This window comes from Mustela nivalis, assembly GCF_964662115.1.
Source record: "Mustela nivalis genome assembly, chromosome: X".
NCBI classification, from domain to species: Eukaryota; Metazoa; Chordata; class Mammalia; order Carnivora; family Mustelidae; genus Mustela; species Mustela nivalis.
The window spans coordinates 75,061,922-75,076,001 of record NC_139040.1 but is presented as its reverse complement, the minus strand read 5'-3'; the positions used below and the strand labels follow the sequence as shown (position 1 = coordinate 75,076,001).

General features: G+C 43.5%; 1 protein-coding gene, 1 long non-coding RNA gene and 1 pseudogene across 5 annotated transcripts in view; 1 reads left to right on the top strand and 2 right to left on the bottom strand.

The window, feature by feature from the left end:
- LOC309855551 overlaps positions 1 to 14,080 on the bottom strand; it is a 174,257-nt gene that overhangs the window by 121,573 nt on the left and 38,604 nt on the right. The window lies entirely within an intron of this gene.
- Positions 1 to 14,080, top strand: part of LOC309855547 (conserved oligomeric Golgi complex subunit 2-like) — a 37,645-nt gene that overhangs the window by 4,315 nt on the left and 19,250 nt on the right. The window lies entirely within an intron of this gene.
- LOC309855545 (rRNA-processing protein FCF1 homolog pseudogene) lies at positions 683 to 1,752 on the bottom strand (annotated as a pseudogene). Its single transcript has one exon. The product of its transcript is annotated as an rRNA-processing protein FCF1 homolog pseudogene (transcript).

The window sequence follows — 14,080 nt, the reverse complement described above, 5'->3', positions numbered from 1 at the left end:
TTTGCTTGTTAGTATAATGAGGTGGTGCTTATCTATGTGATCTTTGCCGGCTCCTCTGAAAAGACTCTAGTCCATCCTGGCTTGAAGATAAGGAAACTGAGGCCTGAGGTGTGATGACTTCCTTTAAAGCCACACAGCTAGTTGGGGCCAATCACAGGCCAGATCTCCTGACCCCCACACATCAATCCTTGGAAATCCTACTGTAATATGTTCCTTTCCAGAGGCCACAGGTGGGAACTGAGGGAAGTGGGACAATCAGAACATTAAGAATAGCACAGAAGATGGCACAATGTCCGCATGCCTTGGCACCTGCATTTCACCAATAGGGCCACCTCTTACCTTAGAAGAAGTTCCCACAGGGCTGGTGATCTGGATGCCTGGCCTGGAGCTTAGCTACGGTAAACGGGACCAGAGGGAAGTGATGGCTGTCTGAGATGGACTTTGTTTGCGGCGACTTGAAATAGCAGCTGACAGAGGAGGAAGAGGGAAGAGTGACAGACAGCAGATAGCCGCAGGCCTGCAGGTCAGCCACTGTTGCTGAGTGCTTACCCTGTGGGTTCTTAGTTCAATGTCCAGTCTTGATGACAAGATTCCATTCTCTTCCGCCTCAGTTTGAGACAGACATCGTAATGAAATTCTAATTAGCCAAATATGGAATGTAAGCCTGGAACTCATTTTATAGAGAAATTTTCTTATGTGAACTACTTTCCCTGATGATAGAGGAGTTGTGACGATGTAACATCAGATAAAGTTTATCTGATTGGCACTTGTAAGAAGGGTTCCCGGCAAAAAAGAACTGTTTTTTTGTTGTTGTTGTCCTCCCTTTTGATCTTTCCTTTCCATTCCTTTTTTTTTTTTTTTTTTTTGTCTTGTGAGCGGTCATCTGATTTATAAAAAGATGCAACAAAAAGTAAAATGGTACAAGATAATCAGTTTCAAAACATAAAAAAGTGAGTGTCTTTAGCCATAGTTCAGAACAGAGGAACTGGGTAAGGAGAATTGCTTGTATGAACTGGCAACAGGAAAAGTTGGTAAAGGAGAGCTGAGGAACTCTATTAAGACATAGGAGTGAGGGGCTCTGTCATCATCTGGCATTCGCTCATTGTCGTCTATATGGTTAGAGATGTCCATGATGGGAACTCCAGCAATCTTCTGGGTCTGGGTCAGCTGATGCCACAGTGTAACACTCTGAATTACTTCCGTACTGAGCAGTCATCTGCATAGTTTGTCTTGTGTGTACGTGGTAATTGTTTGAATCTTGGCTCTTTCGCAATCCTTAGAGCCTCTTGATACTTTCACCCCGGTTTCTCAGTTTCAGCCATTACACAGTCAGTTGTACAACTGGTACACTTGGCACACAGCCTGTCCATCATTGACCGGTCAAGTTTGGCCTAAATAGAAAAGTTGATAAAGTCGGTACCAACCAGGATGTGGTAAGTCGGCCCAGCTGTGTGTTTATATTGGAAAAAGCAGGAGGGATGTTGGGGGACTTCTCTTTCCTTGAGTGCATGGAATCCTTCTTTTCTTTCTTTTTAGGTTTTAATCTGTCCTTCTCTCGGAGAAGGATCTCAGAGCTAAGCATTCGCTTCCCGGTCACATACTTGCTTGCTTTCTCTTGCTTCCCCATGTTCACACCATGCCCATTTCTCCTTGCTTTTGATTTTCTAATTCACTCTTTGTAGTACCATAAAACTTATTTAAATAAAATGTTGGCCTACTAAGTTATTGATTATTAGTAAGTTCTTTGTTCAAAATTTGAGAGCAAGAAGTATAATGTAAATATATCTTTTTGTTATTTAACTAGTTGTGGGGAGCCATGCAGCAGAAACAAGGAGTCACGTACTAAGCGAGGCCTGAGGAGTGAGGGATGTAACCGATTGACCCTAGGAATGCAAGGAGTCCGGTACCAAGCGGAGCCTAGGAGTAAAGACTATAGATTAACTTAAGGAATGTGAGTGTTTTCACGGGTGACGTTTGATGGATACCAGGAGTCCTGGGAGAGGCACATGGTCTGGGGAGCCATGGAAACCTATGGAGTCACGTAGGTGCTCATGAGCGCGCCGCATGCACACAGATAATGTCATAGGTAGCCCTTCTGATTGGTAGTTATGTTAGCCGTGGTGTACTCTTATTGGATATAGTTTGTACTCGGTGGGTATATACTGGGGGTCTTAGACTGACCCAGGGTCCTGGCGTGATTATCAATAAAGAAGCTTGCCACTCACCTCGTCTGCGGGTCGTTCTTGCGGGCCGAGAGCGACATCTGGTGCCGAAGACCCGGGACCCGAGACGCCGGACGCAGAACGAGGATTGAGGTAAGAGCAACGATAAGGAAAGTGTGCACCCATTTCTGTCTTTGGACAGGGAAAGCTCCCCAGGGACGATTATAAATTAAGCTACTTAGGCTCCGCGGGGACTATAGTAACGAAAGATTTCCAGGATGGGAAACGAGCTTGCTAGGTATAGGATGGAGGGTCCTTTAAGAGATATCCTCAAAGCAAACGGCACTCCTTTGAAGTCAAAGACAGCTCGCGCCTTCTTGAAAGAGGTAGGGGAGATTGCCCCTTGGTTTATAGAGGAGGGACTTCTGAATGTGCCTCAGTGGGAACATCTGGGGGAGGATTTGAGGCAAAGCCCCACCGTTACTGCCGGAACTCTTGCTGTGTGGGCCCTTGTGAAAGTATGTTTGCAGTCATCTCGGAGCGACTAAAACAGGTAGTGCAGCAAGGAGGGGAGATTTTAGAACAGTTAAAGGAAGAATCACACAAGGGGTCCTCTCTAGGCTCCGATGCAGACAGTGAGAGCTCAGAAGGGCTCCTCGATGAGGAGGTACAAGTACTGAAAAAGGGGAAGGAAAAGAAGAGTCTAAAAGTTTCATGCTTATCTACGGAGAAAAAACCTGCCGTAATACAGTCAGCAGCTAAAACAGATCCCGCGCCGCTTCCTCACTCCAACCCTAGGGCGCCGCCTTGTGAGTGGCCCCCACCATATCGGTCAGGCTGTGCGAAAGTCTGCCATTGTTCAGACTGCACCGCGGCGAACTGGAGAGAGGTCTTAGGCCCGGGAAAAGAGTTTTTCCCAGTACTAGAAGATCAAAATCAGCAGAGGTATCACCAGCCACTAGATTTTAAACTGGTGAAACAACTCAAGGAAGCAGTTAGTGCTTATGGACCTCAGGCAGCTTTTACAGTATCTCTTGTGGAATCGTTAGGGGCACTTTTTCTTATCCCCGAGGATTGGGCCAATTTAGCCAGAGCAGTTTTGAGCGGAGGGCAATATCTGGAATGGAAAATTCGAAATCAGGATAACTGCCAGGATACAGCTCGGAGAAATGCAGCTGCTGGAAATCCCCAGTGGAATTTAGAAATGTTAACAGGTACTGGACCATATCTCGGGGCTCAGGTGCAGAGTACCTACCCCCCTACCGTATATCAACAGGTTGCCACAGCGGCTGTTAAGGCTTGGAAGACTTTAAGGGGTGCAGGTGATTTGCAAGGGCAACTGTCTAAAGTAGTACAGGGGCCAAGTGAGCCCTATGCTGATTTTGTGGACAGGCTCATGCAGACCGCGGGCAGAATGTTCGGAGATGCTGACTCTGCGATGCCTTTAATTAAACAATTAGCGTATGAAAATGCTAATAAATGGTGCCATGAGGCCATTAGGCCATGGAAGGCTAAGGATCTTTCTGCCTATATTAAGGTGTGCAGAGACATCACAGGGCCCGTGATTCAGGGGCAGGTTATGGCTGCAGCCTTCGCTCAGGCTATGCAGGGAGTCCACCCTCGGAAATGTTTCCAGTGTGGACAAGAAGGCCACATAAAAAGAGACTGCCCCCAGAGAGGAGCTCAATTTGGAAAGGCCTCCTCGACTAAGCCGGCGGGGATTAAGCCTCAGCTTTGCCCACGGTGTAGAAAAGGAAACCATTGGGCACATGAATGCCGTTCCGTGGCAGACATTGAGGGGAACACTTTGCCTCCTAACAATTGGGGGAATTCAAAAAACGGGAGGCAGGGCCCCAGCCCCCGGGGCCCGAATCAAATGTATGGGGTGGCAATGTCCCTACCTACCAAGCCGCGATGGGTTTTCCCACCCTCCGATCAGGGGAGTCAATCCGCACAGGGCTTAGGAGAGCCACAACAGGCTCCGCCGGACTTGACGTCTGTGCCACCACCCGAATGGTCTTAACACCTGAAATGGGGGTGCAGGCTGTGCCATCTGACCTACGCGGAGGGCCTCCAAGAGGAACGGTGGGACTCCTTCTTGGTAGAAGTTCTTGCACTTTACGAGGGCTTTGGATCCATCCGGGAGTTATTGATCCTGATTTTGAAGGGGAAGTTAAAATTCTGATATCATCCCCTAGGGGAATTAATATTATAAATCCAGGGGACAGAATTGCACAGCTTCTGATTTTGCCTAGTAATCATGAAAAATATCCCTCTACAGGCCAGACTAGAAAAGGGGGCCTGGAATCCACAGGATCTTCCCTCGCATGCCTTACTATGGGCATGAAAGAGAGACCTATGCTTAAATTAAAGATTAGGGGTAAACTATTTTGGGGGCTCCTAGATACAGGAGCAGACAAAAGCATTATAAATTGTCTAGATTGGCCTAAAGCCTGGGCTCTAGTTAAAGCCAGCCAGACCCTCCGAGGACTAGGGATAGCTACCAGTCCTGATATTAGTGCTGCATCTTTGGACTGGGAGGATGAGGAAGGACATAAAGGCATTTTCCAACCATATGTCTGTTCCACCCCTGTTTCTTTGTTGGGGCGCAATATGCTGAAGCAGATGGATATTAAACTTACTACTGAAAAACTGTATAGTGAGGCCTCCCAAACCATAATGAGAAACATGGGACATAAGCCTGGCCAGGGCCTTGGAGCCAAGGGCCAGGGAGACCCCGTTCCCCCTTCCATGGGAGGTCGGGTTTTTTCCTAGCGGCCACTGAGGCAATTCGCATAACTTGGAAAACACAAGAGCCGCGCTGGGTGCCTCAGTGGCCTTTAACAAAAGATAAATTACAAGCGGCAAAAGAGCTAGTCCAAGAACAACTCAAAGCAGGACATATTCAAGAATCCACGTCCCCGTGGAATACACCCATATTTGTAATAAGAAAGAAATCAGGCAACTGGCGATTGCTACATGACCTGCGACAGATTAATGATCAAATGCAGGTCATGGGGCCCATTCAGTTGGGACTTACAGTTGTGACGGCGCTGCCAAAAAACTGGCCCTCTATTGTAATTGACATCAAGGACTGTTTCTTTTCCATTCCATTACACCCTGCAGATACAGAGCGCTTTGCATTTACTCTGCCATCAATTAATCATGCTGAGCCAGATCAAAGGTATGAATGGAAAGTACTCCCTCAGGGGATGGCCAATAGCCCCACCTTGTGTCAGTTGTATGTAAGCCAAGCACTAGAGCCTTTCCGGAAAGCATTTCCAGACTTGCTTTGTTATCATTATATGGATGATATCTTGATTTGTGGGCCAAATGAGAGGTCTCTTCCTTCAGCTCTAACCTTCCTACAGAAACAGTTAGCAAAGTGGGGACTAACTATATCCCCTGAAAAGATCCAAGCAGGAGACCTACAAAATTACCTTGGTATGCAGCTCTCTAAAACGTCAGTAAAGCCTCAGCTGATTCAAATCTGTAGAGATCACTTGCATACACTGAATGGTTTCCAAAAACTTTTAGGGGACATTAACTGGATTCGACCATACATAAAAATTACTACTGCAGAGCTGAAACCTTTATTCGATATTCTGCCTGGGGACCCTGCATTGGACTCCCCAAGAGTACTCACTCCAGCTGCTATTAAATCATTACAGTTAGTTGAAAGCAGACTAGCTTTAACAGCAGCAGATAGATGTGACCCGGAAAAGCCTATAAGTGTCATAATTATCCCATCCCCTGGATCACCCACGGGCTCCTTATGGCAAGGAGGACCCCTACTATGGATTTATCTACCCCATAATCTTAGCCGCGTCATCACCCCGTATGCTACAGCTGTAGCTACAGTGGCAAATAAAGCTTTTAAAGCCAGCATACAGGTCCTCGGGAAACTGCCCGATGTTTGTATAATCCCTTATGATAAAACCCAAATAAGCATTTTAACGCATGAAAATGACGATTGGGCCATTCTAACAGTTGCTTATCCTGTTACGTTTGATAATCATTATCCCTCACACCCTCTCATTGAGTTTTATAAGAATACACCCCTTATTTGGCCTAAATCCTGTCGATTGGAGCCATTAATCGGGGCCCTCACAGTATTTACAGATGGCAGTAAATTAGGAACTGGCGCCTATGTGGTAGAAGGAAAAATAATTCCTGTTGTTGTGCCCTCGACTTCAGCTCAGAGAACAGAATTGTTGGTAATTATGTGTGTTTTACAAAGGTTTCTAAATCAACCTATTAATATTATCTCAGATAGCAAATATGCAGTTGCAGCCACCAGGTCTATCGAAACTGCTATTATCTCAGCCAGCCAGTCAGAAATTTCCTCCCTGCTGGCTGAATTGCAACATCTTATACTCTCCCGTGGTGCCCCTTTTTATATTGGACATCTTAGAGCACATTCAGACCTTCCAGGACCTATGGCTGAGGGAAACCGAATGGCTGATGCAGCTGCGCGCTTTTATGTTTGTAGCGCTCTGGAAGATGCTAAAAGATATCATGATAAATGGCATGTGAATGCCCAAACATTAAAGGCACGCTTTCACATCTCCAGAGCTGACGCACGAGATATCGTAAAGTCTTGTGGCAATTGTGTGGTGCACTTGCCCATGCCCTCCTTAGGGGTAAACCCTAAAGGGCTATTGCCTAACCATTTGTGGCAAATGGATGTAACACATGTACCTTCCTTTGGGCAACAAAAATACGTTCATGTGAGTGTGGATACTTGCTCAGGGGTCGTTAGTGCAACCCCCCTGCGAGGAGAAAATGTTAAAAACGTGATATCTCATTGCCTGCGCAGCTTTGCCTGCTGGGGAGTGCCTAAACAGTTAAAAACAGACAATGCTCCTGCTTATACTTCTAAAAGCTTTTCAAACTTTCTAGCCTGTTATAATATTCACCATGTTACAGGCATTCCTTATAACCCTCGAGACCAAGGCGTCATAGAGCGCACTCACCTGACCTTTAAAACTACCTTGCAAAAAGTACAAAAAGGGGGAATAGGAGAGGAGTATCACACACCTACAGACCTTACCAACTTGACCACTTTTATTTTAAATTTTCTTACGCTTGACAAGGATGGCGTTTCAGCCGCGGAGCGCCATTGGGGTCAACAGAAAACGCAGCAATCTATGGTGAAGTGGAAGGATGTCCTTACTGGTTCATGGAAGGGCCCTGACCCGGTGCTCCGGTGGCACCGAGGTTCCCTTTGTGTTTTTCCACAGGATGCGCCTACTCCACTTTGGGTACCGGAACGCCTCACCAGGTTGGTGGCCGTGGAACCTGTGGAAGATGCTGCTACTGCGGATGACAGTGACGACGATCGTCCTGCAGCCTGCCCCCGTGAATCCGGAACCAATCCAACTGTGGCCGAGACAAGAGACTGCCCAGCTTCAAGCCCTTCTTCAAATGACTCAGCATAGAGTGCATTTTTCTCTTCCGGACTCATATCTGTCACTAATGCTTGTTTGTCCCTGACGCATGTATGGTATATTATAGGAACTATTATAGGTGTATTAGCAATAATCGTTATTCTTATGTGCCTTTTGCCCTGTGCAGCTAAATTTATGCTTGTGGAAATTTACAAGCTAAGAGCTGTCGTACGTAATCAACAACGGGCCACTCGTGGCAAACTCAAAGAACGGCCTTAGTTATCACCTAGATGCCTTTTGACCCTGGTATTAGTAATAAGAACTTTATAGTACTCCTCCTCAGGCTAGACAAACGAACAAGCCTAATGAGTGTGACTCAAATGTTCTTAAAGCTGTAGCTGCTGATTAACATGGCAGACATGGCCATGATGGCTCTGGAGGCTAGCACCTCCCCCCAGATATGGCTTAGCATGCTGGATCGGTAGTCAAAGACGGGTAAGACTGATCCCTCACCATAGCAACCTAAGACAGGGGCTCCTCGGCTAGGGGGAGTACCCGATGACGGATAAGCATGTGTGCTGAGGATTGGCAACCTAAGACAGGCACGATCCCTGCCATATAAAAATACAAAAAGGGGGAGCTGTGGGGAGCCATGCAGCAGAAACAAGGAGTCACGTACTAAGCGAGGCCTGAGGAGTGAGGGATGTAACCGATTGACCCTAGGAATGCAAGGAGTCCGGTACCAAGCGGAGCCTAGGAGTAAAGACTATAGATTAACTTAAGGAATGTGAGTGCTTTCACGGGTGACGTTTGATGGATACCAGGAGTCCTGGGAGAGGCACATGGTCTGGGGAGCCATGGAAACCTATGGAGTCACGTAGGTGCTCATGAGCGCGCCGCATGCACACAGATAATGTCATAGGTAGCCCTTCTGATTGGTAGTTATGTTAGCCGTGGTGTACTCTTATTGGATATAGTTTGTACTCGGTGGGTATATACTGGGGGTCTTAGACTGACCCAGGGTCCTGGCGTGATTATCAATAAAGAAGCTTGCCACTCACCTCGTCTGCGGGTCGTTCTTGCGGGCCGAGAGCGACAACTGGTCTTACAACATTTAGCATCAAATTTCTTGAAACATTTAAACAAATTAATCACAAACTGGGGCTTGGGCTCTTTCTTTTTTTTTTTTTTTAAGTAATCTCTATACCCAACATGGGACTTGAACTCACAACCCTGAGATCAAGACCTGCACGCTCCAGTGACTGAACGAGCCAGGTGCCCTTTGGGCTTTTTGTTTTTTTTTAAGTTCCTCAGGTGAGGGGGTGCCTTAGTGGTTCAGAGGGTTAAGCTTCTGCCTTCAGCTCAGGTCATGGTCTCAGGGTCCTGGGATCGAGCCCTGCATGGGACACTCTGCTCAGCATGGAGCATGATTCCCTCCCTCTCTGCCTACTTGTGATCTCTCTCTCTGTGTCAAATAAATAAATAAAATCTTAAAAAAAAAAAGTTCCTTAAGTGATTCTAATGTGTGACCAGTGTTGAGAACTCTAGCACTGGATAATTCCTTTAAATAGCTCAAGAAATTAATTTTGAAAAGTGAACTAAAAGCCTACATAGATTATGATTGGTGTTAAATTGAGGGGAAAAAAGAGATAAAGAGAAGAAATCAGCTGGAACAGAGTGTAATTAGGTACTCAAATATTTGTTAGATGGATAAATACATTTACGGAATGTAGGGTTTGTTTTTTTTTTGTCTCTTCATAAATATGTCAAATGGGTATATAAATTCAACAAAGGAGTTTGATATAAAATTGATTAAAATGTTAGAACAGAAGTTTTTTTAGAATTTCATTGTTACTATTTCATGATGCCTTTAAGATGATCTCTCTGTAGATGGTGGGAAGATCTTGTTAGCATATGTTTTTAATTTCTCAAGCTTGAATAATTTAGTCACCGAACAAACATTTAGAATGAGTTTTGGGAGACACAAGTCCTAGATTATGTCCCCACCTAGCTGGGTCAGAGATTTGAGAGCAGGGGCTGGAGGGAAGAGCTCCAAGGACATTTTTGTATACATGCTGATACCATGGGCGTGAACACTCTTCCCAGACTTCCTGTGGCTAGCTCCTTTGTGTCATTTGGATCTCAACTCATTGTTCTATATTTCCTGGTTCATCCAAGTTTAAATACATCCCATTTGTCACTCAGACCTTTACTGTGTCCTGTTTTCTTTTTAGCTGTGATCACTATTCATTAATCACTATTTGATCACTGTTCATTAATATAATGGTTGTTTACATATTTATTTTCTCATTTCTGCATTAGAATATCTGCTCCTTAAAAGCAGAGACCTTGTCTTTTCTTTTCATGACTGTGTCCCCAGGTCTTAGAGCAGAGCTGGAGTTGCATGATAAATATTTGAGGAATATTTATGGGATATACAGGGACATTTATTCATCTCTGTTGCCATTGTTTTCAAGAATGGTTGGAAACACACACATACGTGAGCTCACACAAACTTTCTATGTCTTTCAACCTCTATGCAGTGTGCAGATTAGTGCTTAACTATTTTGGTTTTTTGTCTCGATGAAATAAGACATGTTTCAGGGCAGAGCTCATAAATTTCATATGCCCTCTTAGTACTTCTCATCATTACAGAGTGATGGTTCTTGGGGATTCTGCTTCTCGTGGAGATAGTATATAATGATTTTATAAGTCCATGTATCTGGGAAGGAGTGTTTTACTTCTTGGCAGCTTAGAGAACTTCAATCTTTCCAAATTCCATGTAATTTTCATAGCATTAAAGCTACTAATTTCAGATTATTGGTAAGTTTTAAATGATTAATTCCCAGGTAACTTTGAATTAGTCTTTGTTTGCCATCCCTGATTGCAGCTAGTTAGTAAAGTAGCTAAACTTTTAAACTCTACTTGGTTTTAATTTTGAGTGATGTCACTGCTTCTCTTATGGTTAATGGTTCTTAATTACCTGCAGCTTGTCTGGTTTGCTCATTTATTTTCCTGTGTTCCAACACCTCTTGTGATCTCCCAACTTCTGGCCTTTTGGGGGATTTGTACTTTAACTGGGTTCAGATAGGAAATACCCCTGAGTACAAAGAGAAGATATTTTTCTTCTAACTTCACTATCTGCTATTATTAATGTATTACATTGTTGTGGTACATGTGTTACAACTGATGAACCAGCATTGATACAGTATTAATTAAAATCCATGGTTTACATTAAGGTTCACTCCTCTTTCTATAGTTCTGTGGGTTTTGACAAATGTATAATGTTATTTAACTACTGTTGGTATCTTACAGCCTAGTTTCATTGCCTTGAAAACCCCTGCACCTCATCTATTTGTTTCTTCTCCTCTCTCTGCACCCTCCTCGCTCACCCCTCAGCCCGGGATCTTTTTACTGTCTAGAGTTTTATCTTTTCAGAGGCACCTGGCTGGCTTAGTTGCTAGGGCATCTGACTCTTGATCTCGGAGTTGTGAGTTCTAGCCACCACATTGGGTATAGAGATGACCTAAAAAATAAAAAAAAAATAAAAATGTTGGTTAATTTTTACCTTTTCCAGAATGCCATAGAGTTGGAATCATATAGTATTTAGCCTTTGAGACTGGTCTTTCACTTAGCAATATGCATTTAAGGTTCTTCGAAGTCTTGTGGCTTAAAAATTTATCTTTTAATTGTCGAATAATCCATTGTGTGGGTGTGGCACAGTGTACCTGTTCACCTACTAAAGGAGATTTGGATTGCTTCCAAGTTTTGGCACTTCAGAGAATAAAGCTGCTGTAAACATCCGTGTGCAGGTTTTTGTGTGGACACTAGTTTTAAGCTCTTTTGGGTAAATACAAAGGAGCACAATTACTGATCTTATAGTGAGAATGTGTTTAGTTCTGTGAGAAACTGCCAAGCTGTCTCACACAGTGCCTCCCATTTTGCATTCTGACCAAACAGTGAATGAGAGTTCAGTTGTCCCACATCCTTGCTAGCATTTGGTATTACTAGTGCTTTGGATTTTTTATATTCTACGTGATATGTAATAGTACCTTGTTTAAATTTGCAATTTCTTAGTGACATACAAAGTTGAGCATCTTTTCAGATCCTTTTTTTTTCTTTTTTAAAGATTCTATTTATTTATTAACAGCACAAGCACACGGAGAGGTAGCAGCAGGCAGCGGGAGAGGGAAAAAAGCAGGCTCCTCGCTGAGCCGGGGGCCCAGTGTGGGGTTCAGTCCCAGGACCTGAGCTAAAGGCAGATGCTTAACTGACTGGGTTTCCCAGCCACCGCTCTTTTCACATTTTTAAATTAGGTTTGATTTCTTGTTGCTACTAAGACATCTTTATATTATATTTCTTATTTTAAGTCCTTTACCATGGATGTGTTTTGCAGATATTTACTCTGTGACTGGTCTTTTCATTCTCTCTCTCTATTTTTTTTTAAGATTTTATTTATTTATTTGTCAGAGAGAGAGCGAGCAAGAGCGAGCACAGGCAGTCAGAGTGGAAGGCAGAGTCAGAGGGAGAAGCAGGCTCCCTGCGGAGCAAGGATCCCAATGTGGGACTCGATCCCAGGACGCTGGGATCATGACCTGAGCCGAAGGCAGCTGCTTAACCAACTGAGCCACCCAGGTGTCCCGTCTTTTCATTCTCTTAACAGTGTCTTACAGAGAAGTTTAATTTTAACAAAGTCCCTCTCATCAGTTTTTCCTTTCGTAGATCATGCTTTTGGGTTTACATCTGAAAAGTCATTGCCAAATCCAAGGATCCCTATATTTTTTCTTATGTCATCTTTAAGAAGTTTTGCATTTTACGTTTTGTGAAAGGTGTGAAAAGTTTGTTTTTATTCTTTTCATTTGTTTGTTTTTTCTTATCAATGTCCCATTGTTCGGTTCTATTTGTTGAAGACTGTCCTTGCCATTGAGTTGCCTTTGCCTGTGTGTGTGGATGTTTTTCTGGGCTCTCCACTCTGTTCCAAGCACCTGTCTCTTTTGCCAGGCACCTTCTGTCTTAATCACTATAGCTTTAATAGTAAGTCTTGAGATTGGGTGGTGGCAATCCTCAATTTCCTTTTTTTCCCCGCTCTTTAATATTTTGTTGACTACTCTGGGACTCTTGGTTTTCCAGTTTTCCATCCAAATTTTAGAGTCAACATGTTGGTATCCACAGAATAACTTCCTGGCATTTTGATTGGGATTGCATTGAGTCTGTCGATCAGTTTGGGAAGAACTGACCTCTTAACAGTATTGAGTGTTCTTCCCCAAGATTATGGACTTTCTTTCCACTTCACATCTTACCTTGCTTGTTGTCTTTCATCAGAATTTTATACTTTTTCTCACATAGATCCTGTGCATATTTCGTTAGATTTGCACCTAAGTATTAATTTTTTTGGTATGCTAATGTAAATGGTCTTGTGTTTTTAAGTTCAAATTCCACTTGTACATTGCTGGTATATACGAAAGCAATTGACTTTTTAAATTTTTTAATTAAAATTCAATCTCATTAACATATAGTGTACTTTTAGTTTCATGGTTAGAATTTCGTGATTCATTGGTTGCATACAACACCCAGAGCTCATCCCAACAAGTGCCCTCCTTAATACCCCTCACCCAGTTACCCCAACTTTCCCCTCTCCAGTAACCCTCAGTTTGTTTCCTGTAGTTAAGCCTCTTGTGATTTGCCTCCCTGTCTGTTTCTATTTTTCCTTCCCTTCTCCTATATTCATCTGTTGTTTCTTAAGTTCCACATGTGACTGAAACTATATGGTATTTGTCTTCCTCTAGTTCCATCCATGTCCTTGCAAATGGCAAGATTTTGTTCTTTTTGATGGCTGAGTAATGTGTGTGTGTGTGTGTGTGTGTGTGTGTGTACACCACATCTTCTTTATCCATTCATCTGTTGATGGACATCTGGGCTCTTATAGTTTGACTATAAACATTGGGGTGCTTTTGCCCCTTCAAATCACTTTGTGTACTTTGGATAAACATCTAATAGGGCAATTGCTAAGTCGTTGTGTTGTTACATTTTTAACTTTTTGAGGAGCCTCCATACAGTTTTCCAGAGTTGCATTCCCACCAACAGTGTAGGAGGATTCCCCTTTCTCCACATCCTCACCAACATCTGTTGTTTCCTGACTTGTTAATTTTAGCCATTTTGACTGATGTAAGGTGGTGTCTCATTGTGGTTTTGATTTGTATTTCCCTGATGCTGAGTGATGTGGAGCCCTTTTTCATGTGTCTGTTGGCCATTTGGATGTCTTCTTTGGTCTGTTCATATCTTCTGTCCATTTCTTGACTGGATTTTTTTGTTTTTTGGATGTTGAGTTTGATAAATTCTTTATAAATGTTGAATACTGGCCCTTTGTCTGATACATCATTGGAAAGCAATTGACTTCTGTATTTTAACTGTGTATCATGCAATCTTGCTATAATCACTTGACTAGTTTCAGGAGGGTGTGGGTGTGAGGTGTGAAGTCTTTGCATTTTCTGTAGATAGTCATGTCATCTGTGGACAAAGTTTTATTCT